This window comes from Bidens hawaiensis, unplaced genomic scaffold, assembly GCF_021521415.1.
Source record: "Bidens hawaiensis isolate Kalapana, Puna unplaced genomic scaffold, B.hawaiensis_p1.1 tig00046678_1, whole genome shotgun sequence".
NCBI lineage: Eukaryota > Viridiplantae > Streptophyta > Magnoliopsida > Asterales > Asteraceae > Bidens > Bidens hawaiensis.
The window spans coordinates 53,757-64,549 of NW_027498323.1; the positions used below are offsets into that span (position 1 = coordinate 53,757).

The 10,793-nt window shown below is 39.0% G+C and overlaps 1 pseudogene across 1 annotated transcript; it reads right to left on the minus strand.

Annotated features, from left to right (window-relative positions):
* Nucleotides 1-323: 323 nt before the first annotated feature.
* LOC143596538 (rhomboid-like protein 14, mitochondrial) lies at nucleotides 324-1,883 on the minus strand (annotated as a pseudogene). Its single transcript, XR_013146726.1, has 2 exons — nucleotides 1,512-1,883; nucleotides 324-1,093 (listed from the first exon to the last, which is right to left on the minus strand). The product of XR_013146726.1 is annotated as a rhomboid-like protein 14, mitochondrial (transcript).
* Nucleotides 1,884-10,793: the final 8,910 nt, after the last annotated feature.

Sequence of the window (10,793 nt, forward strand, 5' to 3'; positions counted from 1 at the left end):
GCTGACATGGTTGAATGTGATTTTCATAAGAAATATGCAAAGAACTTTAATAGTTGGACCCAAAATGGTGGGTTCTGCAAGCAGATTGACTTAGTTGACATAACAGGTTCATAATGCGTTTACACCGTGTGAGAACCATGAGTTTAGTATGAATTCTAGTAAAACTCCTGTGTTTTAACTTTCTGTTAAGTGTGTTAGACTTGGCAAGGATTCACCTCAAGAAGGATGCAGTATCTTGATATTACTATCTTTTAACAAAAGAAAATGCATATTTGTGATCTTTATAACACATCACAAAGTTATCTTACATTATATGCTAAAAATCATCTACCAAACCTATAAATCCTACGCTGGCGTATCTCATCCAAAAAAACATGATCCAAGCTTGACCCATGTGACGAAGACAATCCATCGTCACCGTACTCTGTCCCACACATCTCACACTCAGTTAACCACCCAGAATTATCAAACGTGCAAGCCCGACACCTCCACACATCGCGCGTGCTCCGCTCACCACCACCAATTCTCCCCCTACCAGAGACCCGTGGCTGGCGGGCCGCCAGAAACCTAGCAGTGACCTTAAAGGCCAACCCAACACAGCAGTCAACCCTTTAACCATGTTTGTCAAAGGCGAATGACCCGAAGATGAACCTTTTAACTGAACATAAACAATGCCTGCAAGAATCCCACCAAGATGACCTAGAAAAGACACTCCAGGAACAAGTAGTTGGATAATAATCAGCTCCGCCCAAGCCACGTGTTTTGCAGGCACCATGATTCCATGAACAGAAGTGTAGCTATCCGACCGTGAATTGAGTACCACTTTCATCGCAAAGAGTACACCCGAGAATCCGACTGCATACTCATTATAATAAGCTCTTTCATAATCGAAACACAGAAGGGATTTAGCTAACAATAATGTGATTCCTTGTGACAATCCAACTAAGGCTGCAATCATTGTTGCATACTCAACACTTCCCATTGAATTCTCCAATTGTACGCCTTTCCATAACAAAGACGTCATGTTGTAGAACAGATGGGGCTCATTGAGGTGATAAAACGCAGATAACAACAATCGCTTCACATATTTATGCTGTTGTTGACACAATTAACAAAAAGTTTAGGGCTTTATGCTAATTTCATCTAAAGAATGTTCATTTCTTAATTACAAGCCCTAGGGTTTAACATTTGATTAAAACTAACCAAAAGTTTAGTGCTTTATGCAAATTCATAGTAATAATTTCATCAAAACAATGTTCAATTTGATTAACATTTGATTGAAATCAGTACAAAAGTTAAAAATGAAGGAAACCCATGTTCAATTTAATGAAACTCAAGTTCAATTTTTAATCAAGAACCCAAAATGAAATTAGTACAAAAATTAAAAATAAAAGAAACCCATGTTCAATTTTTAAAAATAAATGAAACCCATGTTCAATTTTTCAATTACAAACATGGGTGGGTTTTATGATCAAAATCAAGAAGAAAAGAATCCTTAACCCAAAGCGTACCTTGAGGATGAGATACGCATTGAACCAGACGTCATCAATTGGGGGAATGACGTGATTAAGGAAGGCAGGGCGAAGATAAATGATGGTGTTGGCGGCAAGAAGAGCGGCGGTGACGGGAGGTTTGCGTTCAAGCCTCCGGTAGGTTTCGGCAGCCTGTAATAACATCAAGGGTATCATGCCGTTGGAGATGTTTCTCCTCACCATCTTCGATCGATCTCGAGTCTACCAAATGAATATTATTATGTTAAATAAAATAAAACAAAACACGTTTAGGAACAGAAGCTGAAGCAGATCGTGAGGCGTTTGGATCGTTGATCGGAGAGTGGAATCAATCAAGTAATTGAAGACGGAATGGAATGGAATGGTCTAGTTCCTTCCAGATAGACTTCAAGCACCCTCGAAAGTCAGTCATAACCTCCTGAGCAAGTTATTTGTGTATCTTCTAGTCTAGAAAATAATTCACGAGTAATTTTGCATTAAGCATTCCCGACCCGTCCCATGCCCTTAAGGCTGTAAATGGATCGAATCGAACCATACGATATAGAATTTATATGTATTCGTCCATTAAGCTTTCAGCGCATAAACGGACGGTTCATGAATACTCTATCGAACAAAAATTTGTGTTTGTGTTCTTTCCATTAAAGAATGGAGTTTGTCGGTGCACGTTCGTTAATATTGTAAACTGACGCTAATGAACAAACAAACACTAACGGACCAAACACACAGGCATAAACAAACAAACACTAACAGACACTAATAAACATTAATGGACAACATACATAAACAATTCTAATGAACATACAGACATAGACGATTACATATTAATTCAAGAAGTATAATCATTACCAGATGTTCACGAACGCGGCCACTGTTAGTGTTGGTCCGTCAAACTTACTGAACGAAGATGATTATAAATGACCGTTTACAATGTAAACAACGATTTATGTTTTCCTTAAAATCACCACATTTCATTTCATTTCATTTCATTGATCCCTCCTTGAATGCAACCAACAATACCATATACCAAACGTTTATCAAAATTGACCCTCAAGCCTGATGTCTATGTGAGCACTTTAGGATCTATAGAAGGTCATGTATTTCTTTTATCCGACACAAGAATGAAGCACATCATCCATTATTGTAAGTGTGATATCGCAATACACCTCTTTCTTACTTTAAAATATATTGAAAATATACATTTCTTCATCGCTTATTGTTTCAACATATTTTATTTGCCCTTCTTGACAAGAATAGACACAGTTCTTCCACACGTTAATTATTTTCTCTAACTCTTGAAGATATGGATTTGAAAATTAAATATTAGTGTTATAAGTAGAAGTAGATTTGATGTGTTGATTGTTTGTCGATTAACACCTAGCTAAAAAAGTTTAAGTGATCGTTGTAAACCTTTTTTCATCAAGCCATGTTATAATTGCTAACATCAAGAATACATGTCAGCTATCATACATGCTGAATGTACACTTCCAATAAAAGTGAAAGGATAACAAAACAAGTCATGATCACTAATGGAAATCAATAGTTATTCTATAATGCACTTAAATATGATAAGCATTTCACATACACATATGTTGATTTTGGAAGGTCTTATTTCAATAAAGAGACTACGGAGATGATTATCAAAAGAATGACTTGTCGAGCTATGACTCGAGTTAAATCTAATACGTATTTCAAAAACACATCCATTGATTGCTGGTATGAGCTCGAGTACTTTTAAAATAAAGGAACCGAGCTTAAGCTTATACGAGCTTGGACTCACCTCTGTGAGTCAAAATACATTTAAAATCCTTTAAAATGTACTAGGTTTATTTAAATATAATATATGAGTGTGGTTACTATACGCTATGGATACATGTAAAGTCAACTGTATTAAAAGATAATAATAATAATAATAATTTAAATTCTACATTAATCTTATAATTTAAATGTCCATATTGATTGAAAGATATATATATATATGGAAAGTATAAGAAGAAAACTTGATTGAGTTGAGAAAACCCTGGAAAGTCTATTATGTGGTTCTAGATGCAGCCACATGGGTGCTTTTTGAGTTTATTGTTTTATAATCATCAACGTTAGTTATGTAATTTTATTTGCCCACTTTGTCTTTCCCAAAACTATCTAATCTATAATGTCTCTCTTTCTTCCCTACATTCACACATGTATCCAACACAAACCACACAAATTTATTATATTTCTCTTTATCTCTTCCATCACCACCATCCCTCACCATCACTAAATTTGTAAGCTGCATCATCAAATCCGGTAGAGTAGCTGATATTTGATATGCATCTTCATCGTCTCTGGTCATATCTCCATTTTTCATACCCGCATCTTTATTGTATTACATTTGAATCCTAGCATCGACGCTTTCTCAGATATGGTTGGTTTTGTCCAGGCTAGTTTCAGATCTGCATCTTCACCGACTCTTTTTAGGCAATGACTTCAAAGATCCAAGGTTGGTTTTTGTTCCGGCCAAGGGTGTTCCGACCAAGTTTTTGAAGGTTTTTTCCGGCAAGTTTTTGAATTTTTTGTTCCAGCCATGTGTTTGTTTACAATTGTAAGTAGGGTTTGTTTACATAAGGGATATTTTTGATGTTTTAATTTGGATATTCAAATTTTCCATGAATATATGTAGATTTAAATTCAATCTTTTTTTTTGAAATAAAAATATAGAAAGAGAAAAAACATATAGGAAAAAGAGTAGGTTACAAGAAAAAAATATGTAGGGCATGCTACCTTTGTTTATATTTATTTATTTATATTTTATGATTTATTTATATGTTATTTATTATTTCTAATTTATATAAATCTAAATCTTGGATTAAATATCTTGTTGGATGATAGGGGTTTGAATATTTAAATACTCAATATTAAAATGTATCAAAAGTAAAAAAGTTGACAAGAATCATAGTACTTTTCATCATTTTTAAGTGTGTACTATTATTAAACAAATAAAATATATCATTTTCTATTACTTTATGTCACCATCACTTTCCATCACCTTCAAGGGTCTACTATTCATCTAATCTTACCAAATTATGTATATTGTTTATTAAGTAATTAAGGAAGATTCATAAAAAGTGTGTAAATTAAGTAATGGTATCAACAAACTTAATATCGAAATCCATATTTTAATATCTGTGCTAAGTATTAATATTTCGATACAAAAAAACATATGTTTTTCATATTAAAACATACGTTTATAGAAAAGTGTAACATATGTTTTGCATATTTAAAACATACGTTTATAGACAAATGTAACATATGTTTTCGATACAAAAAAACATACGTTTATTAATATTTCGATACAAATAAAGTGTGTAAATGGTCCACTTAAATAATTATATTTCGATACAAAAAAACATACGTTTTTTCATATTAAAACATACGTTTATAGAAAAGTGTAACATATGTTTTGCACATTAAAACATACGTTTATAGACAAGTGTAACATATGTTTTAAAAATGTACGTATATATTTTAAAAAAGCTGGATAATAATATTTTTCAATACAAACTCTAAACACCGCTCCACTCCAATGTCTTATTTTTCCAGCAAAAAATAAGATGAAGATTTATTACCAAATTCAAGATTTCTTCAAGAATTGCAACAAAACCAAATCTTTTTAAGGGCCAACAATAAACAGAATAATGAAGTTATTTTTCTACTCTGAAATAACAAATTTCAAAAAATATAAAATATGATTCAAATCCAAACAAAATTTCAAAGAATATCTCAAAAAACAAAAATACTAAAACGACCAGATCTGAACTATGTCGACAAAAACGACGAGATCCCAGCAGCTTTTGTAACACCCCGACCAAAGGCGGATTATACATCGGGGCGCCACATATTGTTTCATTACTCGTGACACTATTGGGTGTCAATATTTAATAAATACATTCATTCGCGCACGCGCAGAGTAAACACAAGATAACATAAATCAACATATTATAAGGCACAATATTAGAACAACAAGTAACTTGTCTTGATACATTTTAATCTAGGTCCAAAATAAAGAAAACTTCCTATGTGTCCACAAGCTCCAAAACAGCTACTGCAAACCTGAACATGTGTTAAAATAAACGTCAAACACTTGCGTGTTGGTGAGAAATCAAGTTTAATACAATACATAGATAACAATAAATCTGCGCGCAACACGTGTATGTCTGGTGTTTAACAAGGGTGCAATCAGATTGTGATCAAGCCTAAATAGATCATAGCTCATAGTTCATAGTTCAATCCGTGCTCCCAATTGAGCACAAAAACGAGAAAACATCTGTGCAAGTGTAAACAAAGAAAACCGTAAACGATAGGTCTCCCGTGTTCATCTAATGGATCCATGAAAACTTCGGAATAGGCCGAACAAAGCGGTTAATGATACACACATACAAATAAACAGCCAAGTAAACGTCCTCAACACATGGGATACTGCGCGACTAAAGTTCATAAACAAGTTTAAGACTCTAAGTTTGTACGAACACATGAACATCCCAAAACATTAAAAGCAAAAAGGGATTAGGTACGAGATTACTCACATGATAAACGATGCGGTGTAAGATAAAGCAAGAACCAACTTTAAACAAGCACAAGTTAACCTATAAATAAGATTATTGTTTTAAGTCTTGATTATAAGTTAGCATAATTAATAAGTAAATTATTATATATAATATATATATTACCGGAAAAGCAGGACAGAACAGGGAGGAAGACGGAGGCAGAGAGGGAGGCGGCAGAGAGAGCAAGGAGAACAGGAGAGATTAAGTGCTTGTGTGTGTAGTGTTAGGAAAAATAATACTATTATTTATAGAGAAACCCTAGGGAACACAATCCCTAGAAAAGGGGAAAAAGATCTCAAAAAGCAGAAGATTCCAAAAGCAAAAGATATCAAAAGATATGGCAGCAGGGAAAAAGAGAAAAAGGCTGACAGGGAACAGTAACAGGCATGGGCGGATCAGATAAAGGTACTGGTCAAGCATGGCAAAAGTAGATCTCCAAAGATTATGTCAGTCACTTTTTCTGCCAACCAATGGGGTTGGTGCGCATGCTGCGCCAAAAGTGGCTTTTCAGACATAAAGCAGATTAGGTCAACAGCACAACAGATAAGACAACACAAAAGCAAACGGCTAGATTAAACAGAAGAAAACTCAAAGGGTTTAGCGCGAGAAGGCTCGAGCGCGAAGGCAGACACAGAAGGTCAAGAGAGCGCGAGCGCGAAGGCAGACAGAACCAACCTTAACGCGTCGCGGAAAGAACTACATTTCTAAGCGCGCCGCGGGAAGAATCACATTTCTTAGCGCGCCGCGGGAGGAACTAAAATTCCTAGCGCGCCGCGGGAAGAACTATAATTCTTCGCGCGTCGAGGGATGAACTACGATTCTTAGCGCGCTGCGAGAAGAACTACAAATCCTTAGCGCGTCGCGGGAAGAACTACCGTTCTTAGCGCGCTGCGAGAAGAATTACAATTCTTAGCGCGCTGCGAGAAGAGTTCGTCTCGCGTATCGCTGTAACAGGTGGTCTTCACGCAGGATTCCTTGTAAGGGGTCTGGCGCGTGGAGCTGCGCAGACAACCTTAGGCGGGAAGGAACAAAGGACAAGCAAAGAGTTAGAAGAAAGAGGGAAACAAGGCGTAAGGGCGGGACGGCGACAAGAGGCGGAAAGAGAGAAGGAAGAGGGAGGGGACGGCGGAAAGAGAGAGAAAGAGGCGGGAAGGAAAATATATTATTATTATTAAAAGTAAAATATAAGTATAAATAAATATTAAATCATAAAAGAAAGAGATCGGGTCAGAGAAACGGGTACCTGGGTCGGGTCGGATCGGGCAGATGTCACAGTCTCCCCTACTTTAAGAAATTTCGTCCCGAAATTTATCTCGAAGTAGGTTGCGCAGAGAACAGGTGCGGGTACTTGATCTTCATCTGATCTTCCCTTTCCCATGTAAACTCGGCTCCGCGCTTGGACTCCCAGCGAACTTTCACGATAGGGATACGACTGCGCTTGGTTTGCTTTACCTCGCGATCCATAATCTCAACAGGCTTCTCAACGAAATGCATAGTTTCATCAACTTGAACTTCATCAAGTGGAATGTGAAGGTTCTCGTCAGCTAAACACTTCTTGAGATTGGATACATGGAACGTTGGATGCACATTACTGAGCGCGGGCGGCAGGTCAAGTCTGTAGGCAACTTTTCCTACACGCGCGAGAATCTTAAATGGTCCAACATATCGAGGAACAAGCTTACCTTTCTTCCCAAAGCGGACAACACCCTTCCAGGGCGACACTTTGAGGAGAACAAGATCACCAACTTGAAATTCGAGAGGCTTCCGCCTACGATCTGCGTAACTCTTCTGTCGGCTCCTGGCAGTCAGCAGATGATCACGGATCTTGGCGATTTTATCGGTTGTCTCTTGAACAAGTTCGGGTCCTGTGATTTGAGTTTCACCCACTTCGCTCCAACAAATCGGGGAGCGGCACTTACGACCGTAAAGTGCTTCAAATGGGGCCATACCGATACTGGAATGATAGCTGTTATTATAAGAGAACTCAATCAAAGGCAGGTGTGAATCCCAATTACCTCCAAAATCAAGAACACAAGATCGGAGCATATCCTCAAGAGTTTGAATAGTTCGCTCAGACTGACCGTCAGTCTGAGGATGATATGCCGTACTCATGTCCAAGCGAGTTCCTAGCGCAGATTGGAGAGATTTCCAAAAGCGAGATATAAAACGGCCATCGCGATCGGATATGATGCTCAAAGGAGTACCATGGCGGCAGACAATTTCCTTGACATAAAGCTGCGCGAGTTGCTCAACACGGTAGTTTTCACGAATGGGCAGAAAGTGAGCAGACTTAGTCAAACGATCCACTATTACCCAAATGCTATCATGTTTGCTTGCTGTCAAAGGTAACTTGGTAATAAAGTCCATCGCTATACCTTCCCATTTCCACGTAGGAATTTCTGGTTGTTCGAGCAAACCAGATGGGCGTTGATGTTCAGCTTTTACCTTAGAACAAGTCAGGCATTTAGCTACGAACATAGCAATATCCTTTTTCATACCGGGCCACCAATAAGTTATGCGCAAATCCTTGTACATCTTATCAGCGCCAGGATGAACGGAATATCGAGATTTGTGCGCTTCACTCAGGATATCAGCGCGAAGATTCTCATCAAAGGGAATCCAGATGCGATTGAGATAGCAGAGAATTCCACTCAGATTAGGCACAAAATGCGCTTCCGCGCCACACGCTAACTCGGCGCGAAGGCTACCATTACTGATGGATGCGCGCTGCGCGTCACGAATACGCGATTCAAGGTTGCTTTGAATCGGCGCGAAGTGAAGCTGGGTGAGCGGCAAAATACAGTTAAGCTGGCAGGGTTTTCGGCTGAGCGCATCGGCTACCACATTAGCCTTACCAGGATGATACCGGATCTCACAATCGTAATCGCTGATGAGTTCGTTCCATCGGCGTTGTCTCATGTTAAGTTCCTTTTGATCAAAGATATGCTGAAGGCTTTTATGGTCAGTGTAGAGGATACACTTAGTACCATAAAGGTAGTGTCTCCAGATCTTCAAGGCAAAAACAACTGCACCAAGTTCGAGGTCGTGAGTTGTATAATTCTTTTCGTGAACCTTAAGTTGCCTTGATGCGTAAGCGATAACCTTGCCTCGTTGCATAAGAACACAACCGAGACCTTGGTTGGAGGCATCGCAGTACACGACAAAATCATCATTACCCTCAGGTAGCGCAAGAACAGGAGCTTCACACAACAATCGCTTGAGCGTTAGAAAGGCTTCTTCTTGCTTCGAGCCCCAAATATATGGTTTACCTTTGTGCGTTAGAGCTGTTAAAGGCAAAGCGATTTTCGAGAAGTTCGAAATGAAGCGCCGGTAATAACCAGCTAAGCCCAAAAAGGAACGGATCTCAGAAGGAGTGGTCGGCGTAATCCAGTTCTTGATTGCTTCAATTTTGGATGGGTCGACATGGATACCCATCTTGTTGACAACATGACCAAGAAACTGTACTTCATCAGACCAGAATTCACACTTGGAAAGCTTAGCAAATAGCTGCTCGGTTCGAAGCTTTTGCAACACCAACCGAAGATGTTGCTCATGCTCGGCCTTGGTCTTAGAATACACCAGAACATCATCGATAAACACAATCACGAATTTATCCAAGAAGGGCCTACACACCCGATTCATTAGATCCATGAAAACGGCGGGTGCGTTGGTTAAACCGAAGGACATGACCAAGAATTCAAAATGGCCATAACGAGTTCGAAAAGCAGTCTTCGGAACATCTTCATCGCGGATGCGCAACTGGTGATAGCCAGAGCGGAGATCGATCTTAGAAAAACAAGAGGCACCTTGGAGTTGATCAAAGAGGTCGTCAATACGCGGTAAGGGATACCGGTTTTTAATGGTGAGTTTGTTCAACTCGCGGTAATCAATACACATGCGAAACGAACCATCTTTCTTTTTAACGAACAACACCGGAGCACCCCAGGGCGAAGAGCTAGGGCGAATGAATCCTTTAGCAGTCAACTCTTGAAGTTGGCTTGCCAATTCTTGCATTTCAGCGGGTGCAAGACGATAAGGAGATTTAGCTACGGGGGAAGCACCAGGGACAAGATCAATACGAAACTCGACTTCCCGAACGGGAGGGATACCAGGAAGATCATCAGGAAAAACTTCAGGAAAATCACGCACAACAGGGATATCGCGAAGCTTCTTCTTTTCTTCGGCAGGTTTAACCACATGGGCTAAAAATGCAATACACCTTTTTCGCATGAGCCTTCGGGCTTCGGCGCAAGACATAAGTTTAAGACCGCGGGAGGGTTTTTCGCCGTAGATGTGAAGATCACCATTTTCTCGAGGAATGCGAATCATCTTCTTGGCGCAAATAACTTCGGCGCGATTATGCGTAAGCCAGTCCATACCAATAATAACATCAAAGCTTCCAAGAGGCATGGGGATGAGGTCGATCAGAAAATCGTTTTCGTTAAGGTTAAGCGTGCAATCTTTAATCACAGAGTTAATTAAAACAGTTTCGCCATTAGCCAATTCAACTGAAAAATCTTCTTTTAAGTTATCGCGCGGTCGCGCAAGCTTCTGCTCGAAGGCGCGAGAGATAAAACTTCGATCGGCGCCAGTATCAAAAAGTACAGAAGCATAAAATCCGTTAAGCAAAAATGTACCATTAACTACGTCATTATTCGCTTGCGCTTGGTGCGCGGTTATGTTAAAAGCTCGTCCGCGTGTC